The following is a 12,382-nucleotide window of genomic DNA, read 5'->3' as shown; positions in this document are numbered from 1 at the left end:
CAAATGTGCAACCTCGGACAGCAGAGTGGCGCAGCGGAAGCGTGCTGGGCCCATAACCCAGAGGTCGATGGATCGAAACCATCCTCTGCTACACCGATTCAAACACACATTTGAGCAGATGCAAAGAAGAAAATGATATATCATTTTGAGTACCGAACTCTGATTGCTGTGGAGAAAACATAGCAAATAAGCAACCTCGGACAGTTTAGTGGCGCAGCGGAAGCGTGCTGGGCCCATAACCCAGAGGGCGATGGATCGAAACCATCCTCTGCTACACCGATTCAAACACACTTTTGAGCAGATGCAAAGAAGAAAATGGTATATCATTTTGAGTACCGAACTCTGATTGCTGGGGAGAAAACATAGCAAATTTGCAAGGTTGTTCAGCAGAGTGGCGCAGCGGAAGCGTGCTGGGCCCATAACCCAGAGGGCGATGGATCGAAACCATCCTCTGCTACACCGATTCAAACACACTTTTGAGCAGATGCAAAGAAGAAAATGGTATATCATTTTGAGTACCGAACTCTGATTGCTGTGGAGAAAACATAGCAAATGTGCAACCTCGGGCAGTTTAGTGGCGCAGCGGAAGCGTGCTGGGCCCATAACCCAGAGGTCGATGGATCGAAACCATCCTCTGCTACACCGATTAAAACACACTTCTGAGCAGATGCAAAGAAGAAAATGGTACATCATTTTGAGTACCGAACTCTGATTGCTGTGGAGAAAACATAGCAAATTTGCTAACTTTGACAGCAGAGTGGCGCAGCGGAAGCGTGCTGGGCCCATAACCCAGAGGTCGATGGATCAAAACCATCCTCTGCTACACCGATTCAAACACACTTCTGAGCAGATGCAAAGAAGAAAATGGTATATTATTTTGAGTACCGAACTCTGATTGCTGTGGAGAAAACATAGCATATTTACAACCTTGGACAGCAGAGTGGCGCAGCGGAAGCGTGCTGGGCCCATAACCCAGAGGTCGATGGATCGAAACCATCCTCTGCTACACCGATTCAAACACACTTCTGAGCAGATGCAAAGAAGAAAATGGTACATCATTTTGAGTACCGAACTCTGATTGCTGTGGAGAAAACATAGCAAATGTGCAACCTCGGACAGCAGAGTGGCGCAGCGGAAGCGTGCTGGGCCCATAACCCAGAGGTCGATGGATCGAAACCATCCTCTGCTACACCGATTCAAACACACTTCTGAGCAGATGCAAAGAAGAAAATGGTACATCATTTAGAGTACCGAACTCTGATTGCTGGGGAGAAAACATAGCAAATTTGCAACCTTGGACAGCAGAGTGGCGCAGCGGAAGCGTGCTGGGCCCATAACCCAGAGGTCGATGGATCGAAACCATCCTCTGCTACACTGATTCAAACACACTTCTGAGCAGATGCAAAGAAGAAAATGGTACATCATTTTGAGTACCGAACTCTGATTGCTGGGGAGAAAACATAGCAAATTTGCAAATTTGGACAGCAGAGTGGCACAGCGGAAGCGTGCTGGGCCCATAACCCAGAGGTCGATGGATCGAAACCATTCTCTGCTACACCGATTCAAACACACTTCTGAGCAGATGCAAAGAAGAAAATGTTACATCATTTTTAGTACCGAACTCTTATTGCTGGGGAGAAAACATGACAAATTTGCAACGTTGGACAGCAGAGTGGCGCAGCGGAAGTGTGTTGGGCCCATAACCCAGAGGTCGATGGATCGAAACCATCCTCTGCTACACCGATTCAAACACACTTCTGAGCAGAAGAAAATGGTACATCATTTTGAGTACCGAACTCTGATTGCTGGGGAGAAAACATAGCAAATTTGCAATGGTCGAAAGCAGAGTGGGGCAGCGGAAGCGTGCTGGGCCCATAACCCGGAGGTCGATGGATCGAGACCATCCTCTGCTACACCGATTCAAACACACTTCTGAGCAGATGCAAAGAAGAAAATGGTACATCATTTTTAGTACCGAACTCTTATTGCTGGGGAGAAAACAGCATATTTACAACCTTGGACAGCAGAGTGGCGCAGCGGAAGCGTGCTGGGCCCATAACCCAGAGGTCGATGGATCGAAACCATCCTCTGCTACACCGATTCAAACACACTTCTGAGCAGATGCAAAGAAGAAAATGGTACATCATTTTGAGTACCGAACTCTGATTGCTGTGGAGAAAACATAGCAAATGTGCAACCTCGGACAGCAGAGTGGCGCAGCGGAAGCGTGCTGGGCCCATAACCCAGAGGTCGATGGATTGAAACCATCCTCTGCTACACCGATTCAAACACACTTCTGAGCAGATGCAAAGAAGAAAATGTTACATCATTTTGAGTACCGAACTCTGATTGCTGGGGAGAAAACATAGCAAATTTGCAAACTTTGACAGCAGAGTGGCACAGCGGAAGCGTGCTGGGCCCATAACCCAGAGGTCGATGGATCGAAACCATCCTCTGCTACACCAATTCAAACACACTTTTGAGCAGATGCAAAGAAGAAAATGGTATATCATTTTGAGTACCGAACTCTGATTGCTGTGGAGAAAACATAGCATATTTGCAACATTTGACAGCAGAGTGGCGCAGCGGAAGCGTGCTGGGCCCATAACCCAGAGGTCGATGGATCGAAACCATCCTCTGCTACACCGATTCAAACACACTTCTGAGCAGATGCAAAGAAGAAAATGGTATATCATTTTGAGTACCGAACTCTGATTGCTGGGGAGAAAACATAGCAAATTTGCAAGGTTGTTCAGCAGAGTGGCGCAGGGGAAGTGTGCTGGGCCCATAACCCAGAGGGCGATGGATCAAAACCATCCTCTGCTACACCGATTCAAACACACATTTGAGCAGATGCAAAGAAGAAAATGATATATCATTTTGAGTACCGAACTCTGATTGCTGTGGAGAAAACATAGCAAATAAGCAACCTCGGACAGTTTAGTGGCGCAGCGGAAGCGTGCTGGGCCCATAACCCAGAGGGCGATGGATCGAAACCTTCCTCTGCTACACCGATTCAAACACACTTCTGAGCAGATGCAAAGAAGAAAATGGTACATCATTTTGAGTACCGAACTCTGATTGCTGTGGAGAAAACATAGCATATTTACAACCTTTGACAGCAGAGTGGCGCAGCGGAAGCGTGCTGGGCCCATAACCCAGAAGTCGATGGATCGAAACCATCCTCTGCTACACCTATTCAAACACACTTCTGAGCAGATGCAAAGAAGAAAATGGTATATTATTTTGAGTACCGAACTCTGATTGCTGTGGAGAAAACATAGCATATTTACAACCTTGGACAGCAGAGTGGCGCAGCGGAAGCGTGCTGGGCCCATAACCCAGAGGTCGATGGATCAAAACCATCCTCTGCTACACCGATTCAAACACACTTCTGAGCAGATGCAAAGCAGAAAATGGTACATCATTTTGAGTACCGAATTCTGATTGCTGTGGAGAAAACATAGCAAATGTGCAACCTCGGACAGCAGAGTGGCGCAGCGGAAGCGTGCTGGGCCCATAACCCAGAGGTCGATGGATCGAAACCATCCTCTGCTACACCGATTCAAACACACTTCTGAGCAGATGCAAAGAAGAAAATGGTACATCATTTAGAGTACCGAACTCTGATTGCTGGGGAGAAAACATAGCGAATTTGCAACCTTGGACAGCAGAGTGGCGCAGCGGAAGCGTGCTTGGCCCATAACCCAGAGGTCGATGGATCGAAACCATCCTCTGCTACACCGTTTCAAACACACTTCTGAGCAGATGCAAAGAAGAAAATGGTACATCATTTTGAGTACCGAACTCTGATTGCTGGGGAGAAAACATAGCAAATTTGCAAATTTGGACAGCAGAGTGGCACAGCGGAAGCGTGCTGGGCCCATAACCCAGAGGTCGATGGATCGAAACCATTCTCTGCTACACCGATTCAAACACACTTCTGAGCAGATGCAAAGAAGAAAATGGTACATCATTTTGAGTACCGAACTCTTATTGCTGGGGAGAAAACATGACAAATTTGCAACGTTGGACAGCAGAGTGGCGCAGCGGAAGTGTGCTGGGCCCATAACCCAGAGGTCGATGGATCGAAACCATCCTCTGCTACACCGATTCAAACACACTTCTGAGCAGAAGAAAATTGTACATCATTTTGAGTACCGAACTCTGATTGCTGGGGAGAAAACATAGCAAATTTGCAATGGTCGAAAGCAGAGTGGGGCAGCGGAAGCGTGCTGGGCCCATAACCCAGAGGTCGATGGATCGAAACCATCCTCTGCTACACCGATTCAAACACACTTCTGAGCAGAAGAAAATGGTACATCATTTTGGATACCGAACTCTGATTGCTGGGGAGAAAACATAGCAAATTTGCAACGATGGACAGCAGAGTGGCGCAGCGGAAGCGTGCTGGGCCCATAACCTAGAGGTCGATGGATCGAAACCATCCTCTGCTACACCAATTCAAACACACTTCTAAGCGGATGCAAAGAAGAAAATGGTACATCATTTTGAGTACCAAACTCTGATTGCTGGGGAGAAAACATAGCAAATTTGCAACTTTGGACAGCAGAGTGGCGCAGCGGAAGCGTGCTGGGCCCATAACCCAGAGGTCGATGGATCGAAACCATCCTCTGCTACACCGATTCAAACACACTTCTGAGCAGATGCAAAGAAGAAAATGGTACATCATTTTGAGTACCGAACTCTGATTGCTGTGGAGAAAACATAGCAAATGTGCAACCTCGGACAGCAGAGTGGCGCAGCGGAAGCGTGCTGGGCCCATAACCCAGAGGTCGATGGATCGAAACCATCCTCTGCTACACCGATTCAAACACACTTCTGAGCAGATGCAAAGAAGAAAATGGTACATCATTTTGAGTACCGAACTCTGATTGCTGTGGAGAAAACATAGCAAATGTGCAACCTCGGACAGCAGAGTGGCGCAGCGGAAGCGTGCTGGGCCCATAACCCAGAGGTCGATGGATTGAAACCATCCTCTGCTACACCGATTCAAACACACTTCTGAGCAGATGCAAAGAAGAAAATGTTACATCATTTTGAGTACCGAACTCTGATTGCTGGGGAGAAAACATAGCAAATTTGCAAACTTTGACAGCAGAGTGGCACAGCGGAAGCGTGCTGGGCCCATAACCCAGAGGTCGATGGATCGAAACCATCCTCTGCTACACCAATTCAAACACACTTTTGAGCAGATGCAAAGAAGAAAATGGTATATCATTTTGAGTACCGAACTCTGATTGCTGGGGAGAAAACATAGCAAATTTGCAAGGTTGTTCAGCAGAGTGGCGCAGGGGAAGTGTGCTGGGCCCATAACCCAGAGGGCGATGGATCAAAACCATCCTCTGCTACACCGATTCAAACACACATTTGAGCAGATGCAAAGAAGAAAATGATATATCATTTTGAGTACCGAACTCTGATTGCTGTGGAGAAAACATAGCAAATAAGCAACCTCGGACAGTTTAGTGGCGCAGCGGAAGCGTGCTGGGCCCATAACCCAGAGGGCGATGGATCGAAACCTTCCTCTGCTACACCGATTCAAACACACTTCTGAGCAGATGCAAAGAAGAAAATGGTACATCATTTTGAGTACCGAACTCTGATTGCTGTGGAGAAAACATAGCATATTTACAACCTTTGACAGCAGAGTGGCGCAGCGGAAGCGTGCTGGGCCCATAACCCAGAGGTCGATGGATCGAAACCATCCTCTGCTACACCTATTCAAACACACTTCTGAGCAGATGCAAAGAAGAAAATGGTATATTATTTTGAGTACCGAACTCTGATTGCTGTGGAGAAAACATAGCATATTTACAACCTTGGACAGCAGAGTGGCGCAGCGGAAGCGTGCTGGGCCCATAACCCAGAGGTCGATGGATCGAAACCATCCTCTGCTACACCGATTCAAACACACTTCTGAGCAGATGCAAAGAAGAAAATGGTACATCATTTTGAGTACCGAACTCTGATTGCTGTGGAGAAAACATAGCAAATGTGCAACCTCGGACAGCAGAGTGGCGCAGCGGAAGCGTGCTGGGCCCATAACCCAGAGGTCGATGGATTGAAACCATCCTCTGCTACACCGATTCAAACACACTTCTGAGCAGATGCAAAGAAGAAAATGTTACATCATTTTGAGTACCGAACTCTGATTGCTGGGGAGAAAACATAGCAAATTTGCAAACTTTGACAGCAGAGTGGCACAGCGGAAGCGTGCTGGGCCCATAACCCAGAGGTCGATGGATCGAAACCATCCTCTGCTACACCAATTCAAACACACTTTTGAGCAGATGCAAAGAAGAAAATGGTATATCATTTTGAGTACCGAACTCTGATTGCTGGGGAGAAAACATAGCAAATTTGCAAGGTTGTTCAGCAGAGTGGCGCAGGGGAAGTGTGCTGGGCCCATAACCCAGAGGGCGATGGATCAAAACCATCCTCTGCTACACCGATTCAAACACACATTTGAGCAGATGCAAAGAAGAAAATGATATATCATTTTGAGTACCGAACTCTGATTGCTGTGGAGAAAACATAGCAAATAAGCAACCTCGGACAGTTTAGTGGCGCAGCGGAAGCGTGCTGGGCCCATAACCCAGAGGGCGATGGATCGAAACCTTCCTCTGCTACACCGATTCAAACACACTTCTGAGCAGATGCAAAGAAGAAAATGGTACATCATTTTGAGTACCGAACTCTGATTGCTGTGGAGAAAACATAGCATATTTACAACCTTTGACAGCAGAGTGGCGCAGCGGAAGCGTGCTGGGCCCATAACCCAGAGGTCGATGGATCGAAACCATCCTCTGCTACACCTATTCAAACACACTTCTGAGCAGATGCAAAGAAGAAAATGGTATATTATTTTTAGTACCGAACTCTGATTGCTGTGGAGAAAACATAGCATATTTACAACCTTGGACAGCAGAGTGGCGCAGCGGAAGCGTGCTGGGCCCATAACCCAGAGGTCGATGGATCGAAACCATCCTCTGCTACACCGATTCAAACACACTTCTGAGCAGATGCAAAGCAGAAAATGGTACATCATTTTGAGTACCGAATTCTGATTGCTGTGGAGAAAACATAGCAAATGTGCAACCTCGGACAGCAGAGTGGCGCAGCGGAAGCGTGCTGGGCCCATAACCCAGAGGTCGATGGATCGAAACCATCCTCTGCTACACCGATTCAAACACACTTCTGAGCAGATGCAAAGAAGAAAATGGTACATCATTTAGAGTACCGAACTCTGATTGCTGGGGAGAAAACATAGCAAATTTGCAACCTTGGACAGCAGAGTGGCGCAGCGGAAGCGTGCTTGGCCCATAACCCAGAGGTCGATGGATCGAAACCATCCTCTGCTACACTGTTTCAAACACACTTCTGAGCAGATGCAAAGAAGAAAATGGTACATCATTTTGAGTACCGAACTCTGATTGCTGGGGAGAAAACATAGCAAATTTGCAAATTTGGACAGCAGAGTGGCACAGCGGAAGCGTGCTGGGCCCATAACCCAGAGGTCGATGGATCAAAACCATTCTCTGCTACACCGATTCAAACACACTTCTGAGCAGATGCAAAGAAGAAAATGGTACATCATTTTGAGTACCGAACTCTTATTGCTGGGGAGAAAACATGACAAATTTGCAACGTTGGACAGCAGAGTGGCGCAGCGGAAGCGTGCTGGGCCCATAACCCAGAGGTCGATGGATCGAAACCATCCTCTGCTACACCGATTCAAACACACTTCTGAGCAGAAGAAAATTGTACATCATTTTGAGTACCGAACTCTGATTGCTGGGGAGAAAACATAGCAAATTTGCAACGTTGGACAGCAGAGTGGGGCAGCGGAAGCGTGCTGGGCCCATAACCCAGAGGTCGATGGATCGAAACCATCCTCTGCTACACCGATTCAAACACACTTCTGAGCAGAAGAAAATGGTACATCATTTTGGATACCGAACTCTGATTGCTGGGGAGAAAACATAGCAAATTTGCAACGATGGACAGCAGAGTGGCGCAGCGGAAGCGTGCTGGGCCCATAACCTAGAGGTCGATGGATCGAAACCATCCTCTGCTACACCAATTCAAACACACTTTTGAGCAGATGCAAAGAAGAAAATGGTATATCATTTTGAGTACCGAACTCTGATTGCTGTGGAGAAAACATAGCATATTTGCAACATTTGACAGCAGAGTGGCGCAGTGGAAGCGTGCTGGGCCCATAACCCAGAGGTCGATGGATCGAAACCATCCTCTGCTACACCGATTCAAACACACTTCTGAGCAGATGCAAAGAAGAAAATGGTATATCATTTTGAGTACCGAACTCTGATTGCTGGGGAGAAAACATAGCAAATTTGCAAGGTTGTTCAGCAGAGTGGCGCAGGGGAAGTGTGCTGGGCCCATAACCCAGAGGGCGATGGATCAAAACCATCCTCTGCTACACCGATTCAAACACACATTTGAGCAGATGCAAAGAAGAAAATGATATATCATTTTGAGTACCGAACTCTGATTGCTGTGGAGAAAACATAGCAAATAAGCAACCTCGGACAGTTTAGTGGCGCAGCGGAAGCGTGCTGGGCCCATAACCCAGAGGGCGATGGATCGAAACCTTCCTCTGCTACACCGATTCAAACACACTTCTGAGCAGATGCAAAGAAGAAAATGGTACATCATTTTGAGTACCGAACTCTGATTGCTGTGGAGAAAACATAGCATATTTACAACCTTTGACAGCAGAGTGGCGCAGCGGAAGCGTGCTGGGCCCATAACCCAGAGGTCGATGGATCGAAACCATCCTCTGCTACACCTATTCAAACACACTTCTGAGCAGATGCAAAGAAGAAAATGGTATATTATTTTGAGTACCGAACTCTGATTGCTGTGGAGAAAACATAGCATATTTACAACCTTGGACAGCAGAGTGGCGCAGCGGAAGCGTGCTGGGCCCATAACCCAGAGGTCGATGGATCAAAACCATCCTCTGCTACACCGATTCAAACACACTTCTGAGCAGATGCAAAGCAGAAAATGGTACATCATTTTGAGTACCGAATTCTGATTGCTGTGGAGAAAACATAGCAAATGTGCAACCTCGGACAGCAGAGTGGCGCAGCGGAAGCGTGCTGGGCCCATAACCCAGAGGTCGATGGATCGAAACCATCCTCTGCTACAACGATTCAAACACACTTCTGAGCAGATGCAAAGAAGAAAATGGTACATCATTTAGAGTACCGAACTCTGATTGCTGGGGAGAAAACATAGCAAATTTGCAACCTTGGACAGCAGAGTGGCGCAGCGGAAGCGTGCTTGGCCCATAACCCAGAGGTCGATGGATCGAAACCATCCTCTGCTACACCGTTTCAAACACACTTCTGAGCAGATGCAAAGAAGAAAATGGTACATCATTTTGAGTACCGAACTCTGATTGCTGGGGAGAAAACATAGCAAATTTGCAAATTTGGACAGCAGAGTGGCACAGCGGAAGCGTGCTGGGCCCATAACCCAGAGGTCGATGGATCGAAACCATTCTCTGCTACACCGATTCAAACACACTTCTGAGCAGATGCAAAGAAGAAAATGGTACATCATTTTGAGTACCGAACTCTTATTGCTGGGGAGAAAACATGACAAATTTGCAACGTTGGACAGCAGAGTGGCGCAGCGGAAGCGTGCTGGGCCCATAACCCAGAGGTCGATGGATCGAAACCATCCTCTGCTACACCGATTCAAACACACTTCTGAGCAGAAGAAAATTGTACATCATTTTGAGTACAGAACTCTGATTGCTGGGGAGAAAACATAGCAAATTTGCAACTTTGGACAGCAGAGTGGCGCAGCGGAAGCGTGCTGGGCCCATAACCCAGAGGTCGATGGATCGAAACCATCCTCTGCTACACCGATTCAAACACACTTCTGAGCAGATGCAAAGAAGAAAATGGTACATCATTTTGAGTACCAAACTCTGATTGCTGGGGAGAAAACATAGCAAATTTGCAACTTTGGACAGCAGAGTGGCGCAGCGGAAGCGTGCTGGGCCCATAACCCAGAGGTCGATGGATCGAAACCATCCTCTGCTACACCGATTCAAACACACTTCTGAGCAGATGCAAAGAAGAAAATGGTACATCATTTTGAGTACCGAACTCTGATTGCTGTGGAGAAAACATAGCAAATGTGCAACCTCGGACAGCAGAGTGGCGCAGCGGAAGCGTGCTGGGCCCATAACCCAGAGGTCGATGGATCGAAACCATCCTCTGCTACACCGATTCAAACACACTTCTGAGCAGATGCAAAGAAGAAAATGGTACATCATTTTGAGTACCGAACTCTGATTGCTGTGGAGAAAACATAGCAAATGTGCAACCTCGGACAGCAGAGTGGCGCAGCGGAAGCGTGCTGGGCCCATAACCCAGAGGTCGATGGATTGAAACCATCCTCTGCTACACCGATTCAAACACACTTCTGAGCAGATGCAAAGAAGAAAATGTTACATCATTTTGAGTACCGAACTCTGATTGCTGGGGAGAAAACATAGCAAATTTGCAAACTTTGACAGCAGAGTGGCACAGCGGAAGCGTGCTGGGCCCATAACCCAGAGGTCGATGGATCGAAACCATCCTCTGCTACACCAATTCAAACACACTTTTGAGCAGATGCAAAGAAGAAAATGGTATATCATTTTGAGTACCGAACTCTGATTGCTGTGGAGAAAACATAGCATATTTGCAACATTTGACAGCAGAGTGGCGCAGTGGAAGCGTGCTGGGCCCATAACCCAGAGGTCGATGGATCGAAACCATCCTCTGCTACACCGATTCAAACACACTTCTGAGCAGATGCAAAGAAGAAAATGGTATATCATTTTGAGTACCGAACTCTGATTGCTGGGGAGAAAACATAGCAAATTTGCAAGGTTGTTCAGCAGAGTGGCGCAGGGGAAGTGTGCTGGGCCCATAACCCAGAGGTCGATGGATCGAAACCATCTTCTGCTACACCAATTCAGACACACTTCTGAGCAGATGCAAAGAAGAAAATGGTACATCATTTTGAGTACCGAACTCTGATTGCTCGGTAGAAAATATAGCAAATATGCAACCTTGGACAGCAGAGTGGCACAGCGGAAGCGTGCTGGGCCCATAACCCAGTGGTCGATGGATCAAAACCATCCTCTGCTACACCAATTCAAACACCCTTCTGAGCGGATGCAAAGAAGAAAATGGTACATCATTTTGAGTACCGAACTCTGATTGCTGGGGAGAAAACATAGCAAATTTGCAATGTTGGACAGCAGAGTGGATGGAAACCATCCTCTGCTACACCGATTCAAACACACTTCTGAGCAGAAGAAAATGGTACATCATTTTGAGTAACGAACTCTGATTGCTGGGGAGAAAACATAGCAAATTTGCAACGATGGAGAGCAGAGTGGCGCAGCGGAAGCGTGCTGGGCCCATAACCCAGAGGTCGATGGATCGAAACCATCCTCTGCTACACCAATTCAGACACACTTCTGAGCAGATGCAAAGAAGAAAATGGTACATTATTTTGAGTACCGAACTCTGATTGCTTGGGATAAAATATAGCAAATTTGCAATGTTGGACAGCAGAGTGGCGCAGCGGAAGCGTGCTGGGCCCATAACCCAGAGGTCGATGGATCAAAACCATCCTCTGCTACACCGATTCAGACACACTTCTGAGCAGATGCAAAGAAGAAAATGGTACATCATTTTGAGTACCGAACTCTGATTGCTCGGTAGAAAATATAGCAAATATGCAACCTTGGACAGCAGAGTGGCGCAGCGGAAGCGTGCTGGGCCCATAACCCAGAGGTCGATGGATCAAAACCATCCTCTGCTACACCAATTCAAACACACTTCTGAGCGGATGCAAAGAAGAAAATGGTACATCATTTTGAGTACCGATCTCTGATTGCTGGGGAGAAAACATAGCAAATTTGCAATGTTGGACAGCAGAGTGGCGCAGCGGAAGCGTGCTGGGCCCATAACCCAGAGGTCGATGGATCAAAACCATCCTCTGCTACACCAATTCAAACACACTTCGGAGCAGATGCAAAGAAGAAAATTGTACATCATTTTGAGTACCGAACTCTGATTGCTGGGGAGAAAACATAGCAAATTTGCAAGGTTGTTCAGCAGAGTGGCGCAGCGGAAGCGTGCTGGGCCCACAACCCAGAGGTCGATGGATCGAAACCATCCTCTGCTGCACCGATTCAAACACACTTCTGAGCGGATGCAAAGAAGAAAATGGTACATCATTTTGAGTACCGAACTCTGATTGCTGGGGCGAAAACATAGCAAATTTGCAACGGTCGAAAGCAGAGTGGCGCAGCGGA

General features: G+C 47.2%; 3 non-coding genes across 3 annotated transcripts; all 3 read left to right on the top strand.

Moving 5' to 3' along the window:
- Positions 1-8,212: 8,212 nt before the first annotated feature.
- trnam-cau (transfer RNA methionine (anticodon CAU)) lies at positions 8,213-8,284 on the top strand. Its single transcript has one exon. It is a non-coding gene; the product is annotated as a tRNA-Met (tRNA).
- A 2,482-nt stretch (positions 8,285-10,766) lies between these two features.
- On the top strand, positions 10,767-10,838 carry trnam-cau (transfer RNA methionine (anticodon CAU)). The gene has a single exon. It is a non-coding gene; the product is annotated as a tRNA-Met (tRNA).
- Positions 10,839-12,180: 1,342 nt separating this feature from the next.
- Positions 12,181-12,252, top strand: trnav-cac (transfer RNA valine (anticodon CAC)). Its single transcript has one exon. It is a non-coding gene; the product is annotated as a tRNA-Val (tRNA).
- Positions 12,253-12,382: the final 130 nt, after the last annotated feature.

This window comes from Stigmatopora argus, chromosome 9, assembly GCF_051989625.1.
Source record: "Stigmatopora argus isolate UIUO_Sarg chromosome 9, RoL_Sarg_1.0, whole genome shotgun sequence".
Lineage (NCBI taxonomy): Eukaryota > Metazoa > Chordata > Actinopteri > Syngnathiformes > Syngnathidae > Stigmatopora > Stigmatopora argus.
Note: the sequence above shows the minus strand (reverse complement) of the source record. Positions and strands in the feature narration are given on the sequence as shown.